Source organism: Haliaeetus albicilla, chromosome 10, assembly GCF_947461875.1.
Source record: "Haliaeetus albicilla chromosome 10, bHalAlb1.1, whole genome shotgun sequence".
NCBI classification, from domain to species: Eukaryota; Metazoa; Chordata; class Aves; order Accipitriformes; family Accipitridae; genus Haliaeetus; species Haliaeetus albicilla.
The window spans coordinates 13,704,006-13,711,551 of NC_091492.1; the positions used below are offsets into that span (position 1 = coordinate 13,704,006).

General features: G+C 45.4%; 1 protein-coding gene across 12 annotated transcripts in view; it reads right to left on the bottom strand.

The window, feature by feature from the left end:
- ZNF536 (zinc finger protein 536) overlaps positions 1-6,634 on the bottom strand; it is a 357,464-nt gene extending 350,830 nt beyond the window's left edge. For 7 of the 12 annotated variants that reach the window (XM_069793540.1, XM_069793535.1, XM_069793534.1 and 4 more), the window contains exon 1: positions 5,651-5,954. The gene's annotated coding sequence lies outside the window, so the exon portion shown is untranslated. Of the gene's footprint in view, positions 1-3,092; positions 3,769-4,757; positions 4,860-4,891; positions 4,993-5,650; positions 5,955-6,368 lie in introns of those variants that run through there. The other 5 variants (XM_069793537.1, XM_069793532.1, XM_069793539.1 and 2 more) reach the window with 4 other exon arrangements.
- Between the last annotated feature and the right edge of the window lie 912 nt (positions 6,635-7,546).

The window sequence follows — 7,546 nt, forward strand, 5'->3', positions numbered from 1 at the left end:
AGTGACTTGGTCATAAAAAGTTCATACTCTGTATTCGGCCACACAACTGGAAGCTAGAACTGCACGCCCGTACAATAACCCTAAGATCATCCAATTAAGCATCTCAGAATTATTTTACTTTTACATATTTTCTTTCAGTAGCTCATCCTTTTTTCCTCTTCTGTGAACATCTGTGCCCGGAGTGTCTTCACTAGAGAAATTTGGATTTCCATCTACAGTTGCCAGAAATAAGTTTATTCATGTTTCTATAAAAGAAAGAATATGTATTCTATTTTTTCACTTATGTTCTCCTTCCCTGAATCCAAGTTGCTTGCACCTCTGAAACAGACACACAAAATGCCTCAAAAAAGATGGGGTAAAGAATAAGGCAAAAAATGCAAGGTATGAATGAGAAGACAGAAAAATGGCTTTTCAAGATCTTACTGCTTTTAGTATTTTGAAGAGCCGATATACATCTATTCAGGTATCTGAGAGAAATTCAGATTAAAATTTAAATTTACTTACAAATTCTATTAAAAGACACTAAATCAGAAGGCACTAAAAAGCTTCAATTGTCCTCATTCAAACCAGAAAAATAAATCTATTTATGGCTTTCTTTTCCATTTTTTATAAAGTTCGTATAAATCCATGCACTTTTTTAATGCCCCCCCCCTTTTTTTTTAGTTAAGGCACTCTAAAAACACCTGTGCAATTCAAAGTCAACTTTAAGCAAAAATCAACATTTGGAAAAATTACTTCTGCTGATTTTCCTGCACTTGATGAAACTTGCGCTTCCCAGAGAATAAGCACAGCCCATTTTAATGGACTAGTGGATTTTCTGTGTCTGTTCTAATGCAAATCTCTTTGGTCACCTAAGGCTCCCATGGTGGGTAAACAACGTAATGTGTCAGCTTTCTGTACTGAAGATCACAATTTCTGATCTCAGCACTGTCTTCGTTGCTGCAAGCAAAACAGTGGTACTGATGTTGCAACTTCCAGGCTACTCTTTTCTGATAATGAATGGGTTGGGTTATTGGCCTCTAGCATGGACAAAAATATGACCATCAGCCTCTTCATTATATAAAAGTCTACAGTGAAGACAGTGCCAGACAACTTGCTGAGTATTAGAGCTCAAATATGTTCTGAAGTCGAAAAGCCCGTAGAACAATTCCTTTTTCTTCATTATAATTGATAAAGTCATAGTCAATTTATAAAGTGTTTTAATACAGTATTTCCATCATAGCAACTTGTATCTTCAGCAACTCATTTGCAAAACACAGCTTTAGCATGCAAATATTTTAGATTCTATTACATTTGCAGGGAATGTGAGACTAACCTTTCTTACATCTGCAGTTGTTAATTGTCATCATTTGAACAACAAATGAAAGCAAAGTTTAAGCCACTGGCACTTCAAAAAAAAAAAAAAAAAGCATATTAAATCTCATTTACCTGCAGTGAAAGAAATTCAAAGTCACAAGCAAAATGTGAAGACAGAGCAGATATGAGAACGTGCACCCAATCGCAGGGTTTAGCAACTGTACCAAGACTCTCTTCTAGTGCATGTTCTGAAACAGCAATCGATTCTCTAAGCACTTGATACCAAACTGGAGACATTTTCTTTCTACAACATTCTGAAAACTTTAAACAACTCATTTACGATTCTTTTCTTCAGAAGATTAACAGCACATCCACTAGAAGATGAATTAAAAATAAAATTTTAAAAAAAAAGGATAGCAGAAAAGGGAAAACAGAACAGACTAGGACAAACATCTCAAGCTATTTACAAATATTTTTATAATGACTAGAAATCATAGAGCCCTCTTTAGCTAACTTTAAAAAAAATAGTAATAACAAAAAAAAAACAAAACAAAACAAAAAAACCCCCGAACAAGTCAAAAAAATATATCAGCTGTTGACCGAACACAGGGCCCGATTTTCAAAGCTGCTGAGCACCCACAACTCCATCTGAAGTCAGTGGAAGTGATTAGTGTTCAGCAGCTCTGCAAATCAGGCCCAAACTGTACAGGGGTCTACTAGCAGCCTAGTAGAAGTGGTGTTTAGGGAAGGGGTTTTGTTGCAGAAACGAGGAGGTTCAAAGTAATCTGTCAAAGAAGTCCTGCTACATTCATGAGTCATAAAGCTAGCTGGCTCTCATCTATGGGAAAAAAGTTAATTCATAGGGCTCATAGGGCTTGCATTTGTCAAGGAGCAGGACGTCAATGCTATCATTATCAGGCAAATCAGCCAGGCGTTTAATGGTAGAATCAGGAGACATTTGCTCTCCACTATCAGAATGACATCATAACTAAAGCAGCCTTCAGCGAGGGGGGAAAGCCTGGGCAAGGCTTGGGCGGCACGCAGACTTTGCACTTCTGCTCAGCTCGCCCCACCGATCACTGCTCCCCTTCCCCAGGAGGCCACCCTTTCAGCTGCCTTCGCTCCACAACTTTGTCCTCACAGCATCTGAAACAACAGCATCTGATTTTACAAAGTAGTTCTAAACCTGTCCGATCCAAAACTGCACTATTGTAAACCAGCCACTCGGTTAGGAGGGGATGGGGTTCATATATAATCTACAAATTCATGCTAAAAATTTCTGGTATTTTTAATTACTTCAGTCATCTTCATCCTCCGCCAAATGGGGCGGACACACATATTAAAAACCTAGTTGCCTCTACGATTTAAGAAGTAACAGCTTAGTTAACTAAGTAGATTTTTAAGCGTACACAAACACATACACACACTCTTTGAATATTCTGAAGTATTTAGTGATAAACTATTCAATGATCAGAAACATAACAGCAATGCACATTTCCCTTCCACAGTAGCTGTAATTATACAACTCAAACAGCACAAATTATAAACTGTTAACCTATTTTCTTTAAAAATATCACTACAGGTACACAGGCACGGTACAAAAGCCTCACCTTGTATAAGAACTGTGAGGGAAAAAGTTATGAAAGCAGACAGAAAACCTAAAATCCCTGAGGCTACGAAAAAATCCCGCTATTGAGAAATAACCCAAGAGACCACATAGGGAATGTACAGCTTTCAGAAGCACTTCTCATCTTATTTGCACTTAACCTATTGATGTACTTATGCAGGTCACTTACTTTTCGGATATGTTTGAACCCTTTATAATCATGCAGATCGCCGCGGTTTTCACTTGGGCTTTTGGTTTTTTTGGTTTTGTTTGGTTTTTTGCAAACAAGTTTCATTTAAAAAAGATCCAATTATGTAAATCTGCTCCCGGATAGGTAGTGAATATTCAATATCACGGTGATACTGTAATAGTTCAATGCAACGCACTGTACTGGACAGATTTATGAAGCAACGTCACTACTACGCTCTGGTCCTCGCTGAAGCATCTTGAAGTTAATTAAAGCTGCAATGTCCACTTTTCCAGCCACCCTCCTCATTCAGGTTTACTATTTCAACATGAAACCAGCAAGGGGGCCTCCCCCCTCTCGCCGTACATTTAAGCAGCCTTCCACAGTCAATGAACAATGAACAAAGATTTGAGTGATAGGAAGGGGGGGAGAGAAAAAAAAATCTCCACAGGAATAATCAAATCCGGTTTAAACAAGTAAAAATATAGTTTCTAATATTAAACTAGAAAAGAAAACATTCTTCTCCAAGTGAACGTGCAGAGGCGCTTAGCCAACCCCTTCAGAAAGGGTCTAAAAGCAGCCAGTCCTTTTTATTTCGAGCAGTGAATGAGCCCAAACAAGGCTTCTAAACTTAATTATGACACTTAAAATAGTCTTTTTCCACATAAGCGGGGAGGCTCGCCGCTGCTATCTGTATCAACCGGTCAAATCAGCTCAGCAAACACGGCCCCTGTTGGATTTATTTTAAACTGCACGGGGGGGGGGGGGGGGGGGGGGCGGCGGCGGCGGGGGGGAATGCACAGCCCCGCAGAGCGCTCCAGCCGCGGGCGACCGGGCAGCCGCGCCCGCCCCGCCGGGCCCGCGCCCCGCACCCGCCCCTTCCCCGCGCCCGCGGAGCACCGCCGCGCCGCGCCGCACCGCACCGCTCCGCGCCGGGCCCCACCGCGCCGCCGCTCCCCGGCCCGGCGGTAGCTGAAGTGAAAGCGAAGGGATCTGACAAATCACGTCTCCGCCTCGACACTGTATCAGACACGGCCATATCCGCCGCACGCACCCCGAAACAATGCCCGCCGCGCAGGCAGGCGGCGGCCGGAGCCCTCCCCGCCGCGCCCGCCCCGGGCGCCGGCACCCACGGCCAGCGCGGGGCTCCGCGCAGGCGGACCGTGCCCCAGGCCCCGCCGCCGCGGCGGGGGACGCCGGCAAGTAACTTTTCGGATGGAGCCCGTGCGAGCCGCCCCGCAGGATCGGCGGACCCTCCGAAAAAAAAGCATAAATCTTCCCGACCTTTTATTTTGCGCTAAAGTTCACAGGCGGCACCGCTCTCCTCAGCCCCTCTCCCCCCCTCACGCACACACACACATACACACACACACATATTAATTATTTGCAAAACTGCAACAGATGGGCGCATTAAAATCTGGATTCTTTCCTACACAGCATCAAAGAATCTCTCCTTCCTCCCCCCCTCCCCGTTAATCCCGCCGCCGGCCCGGTGCCCCCCCCCTCCGCTTCCCCGGCCCCGCGCATCCCCCCGCGCAGGAGAGCGAGGCCGCTGCCCCGTGCAGGCAGCGGTGCCCCCGCGGCCCTCCGCGCCCGCGCACAGCGCGCCGCCGGGAAGGGGATGCTCCCCCCCGCCCCGGGGATTGCCATTTAAGTTTCCTCCTTAACCTGTTACTTTCTCCGGGCGCTGACAAAAGCCCCGGCGGCGGGCTGGCAGGTGCCTCCCCGCTCCCCGCGGCGCCGCCGGGCGCGCTCCGCTCCCCCCGAAAGGGCTGAGACCTGGCCTGACATTTAGTGCCTACTTGAATGTCACAACGCTCCTCGCAGCATTATGCACGGCTCCTATTCATAAGAGGTCGATTAGAGCACAAAATGGCAGGTCTCTTAGGCACTTGAATCTCACAAGTTTGACACATGGTATGCATCAGCTAACTTTGATTAAAAAAAAAAAAAAAAAAAGAGGGGGGGAGTTTACAAATTACACCGCGATTAGCCAGGATCCTAAGGGGGGAGGGAGGGAGGGAGGAGGGGGGGGGACCGCGTTTAAAGTCACTTCAGCAAAGTTTGCTCCGCAGCAACCCTTTAAAACAAAAAGTTTCTGGGCAAGTTAAGGGCAGGGTCGGTGCGGGCTGGGGACGGCGGGCGGGCGGGCGGCCCCCGGGCAGCGTCGCGGCCGCCGCCGGCACTCGCCTCCCCTCGCCTCGCCTCGCCCGCCCGCTCCTTTTTTGTAAAGTAACGGTTTTAAAAGAAACGAGAGAGAAAGAGGAAAAACGTAGGGTTTTCTTCAGGCTAAGTTCTATAGCGCCATTCAATGGCTTCTCCGCTCCTTTCATTATTTTCTGCTTTTCCCCTGACAGCCCTGCTTGCAAACGTCACTGCTATGGATATTTAATTATACTGTATTTTTTTAATCACGGTGGAAAACGCAGGCCCCATTGCGATGATTAAAAAGAAATAAAAAAAAAAAAACCATACTCCGGACTGACTTTGGAGCCTCTTTGATGGCTCACGGGAGCCTCCCGGATCCTCAAAAACCCCCTTTTTACCTTTGTCTTTCTTACCTTAAAATTTAAAGCAAAGCGTAGAAGAAACTCCCGCACGTAAACGGAGCGTTGTAAAAGATTGTGTTCAATGAATAATGAAGCATGTCCACATGATTGACTTGATCATTTTCTTGTGCGGAGGGGGAAAAGTGCGGCGCGGGGCTGCCGCGGCCGCCCGCTCCGGGTAGCCCTCCCAACTGCTTCCAGCACATCCCGAGCAAAGAGCGCTTTATTTTAATCTGTCTCTTTTCAGAATAACCCCCTTCATTGATACTGATCACCCAACATCACAAGACATCCCCATCTCTCAGCGTGGACTCCCCCTATCTGGTAGGTGAAATGCATTGTACCATTAAAAAAGCACTCCATTGTCGTCTTGGCATAATTCACAGCAACTAGATAGGTCTTGCGGCATTTAGCTTTGATGAGCCAAAAGCTGAACCCTTGATATAATAATCTACAAAGAATGGTCTGTGATCGTCCATTTTTTCTCCCTGTCTAGCAACTAAGAAACCATTTAACACGGCGCAGCTTGGTCGTGACCTTGAGCCCGTGTAAACACCCCGAGGAGCCCGCGCCGCTCCGCAGCCCCACGGCCAGCGCCGCTGCCCGCGCCCCGCGCAGCCCCCGCGCCCGCGCAGCCCCCGCGCCCGCGCCCCGCCGCCCCTGCCCGCGCCCCGCAAACCCCGCCGAGCCCCCGGGGGCAGCGCCGGGCTCCACAAAGCGCCCTTCTTACCTGCTCCCGAAACTATGCAAAGTCTGTTTCTCCTAAAAAAAAAAACTCCCGGGGAAACCTTGGTGGACAGGGGGACCGGAGCATCAGTCACCGCTCTGGCGTTTAAGAGAAGTAATCAGCGATAAAGTGACGTTGATCTGCACTGTAACCTTGTGGCGTATTTAATGTAAATAAGCCAGTTATGTTGCCAATCGCATGCATACAAACACATAAAGGTCCTCAGCGTTGCATTTTGATTCTTTCCATTAGAGCCGACTTTATTTACATACACTATTTAGGGGATCATGATAATTCTAAAACAATACTAGTGCCAAATGATTATGAAAATATGATTTTAATTAATCACGTAGTAGGCAAGGAAATTAGCATACGGTAATTAAACTTAGAGAAAAACGTCATGGAGGTTCTCTGCCTTATGGGTTCGGAATAATCATTAAACGATGGGTTTTCAGGACTTAATTATCAAACAAATAACTTTTTTAAAGCAACTTTACAAGGTTTATCCGCAGGGCAACGATTTAGTAAATAATATATAACCAAGCAAACAAGGTGCAAATGTGACTGGTGAAATAGGTTGTGTTTCTACAAAGCAGAAGGGGGGGGGAAGCTGAATAATGCAATTATGGATTCTGTGTCCCATAGTTGACAAAAGCATGGTGCCTCAATAGACTCTTTGTTATGGGATTATATAATGATTGTGGTGTAATTATGGGAAAAAAGATTTAGTAATAATAAAAAGTATCAAAATACACCAATGAGCAGCTTGTTTTAAAGAAAAGGCTTGCATGTGACATTAGGGGCATGTTAATAACAAAAAGCCAGGATCCGAAAGGGTTGACAAATAAAAAAGACTGTGATGCGCATGATTAAGAAGCGATGGAGACAGATTGATTATTCAAAATGCCGAGCCACAGGGACACTTAAAACATTGATTCAGGTAAGACTAGTTTCATCTTGACTGAAATGAGTTCCCTGAAGATGACTGGCATACATTTTAAATCAGTTTACTACATAAAAAGCATAACATCACAAGCTGAAACCTTCCAGTTAAAATAGGAGTCCAAGAAAAAAAAAAAGTTTATGTTTGTGGCAATTCCCAGAGGGACTATGGAATTGCAGAGGAAGGGGTATAGATTAATTAGCTCTTCCTAAAAACTGGATTTAAATGTACCCATCTT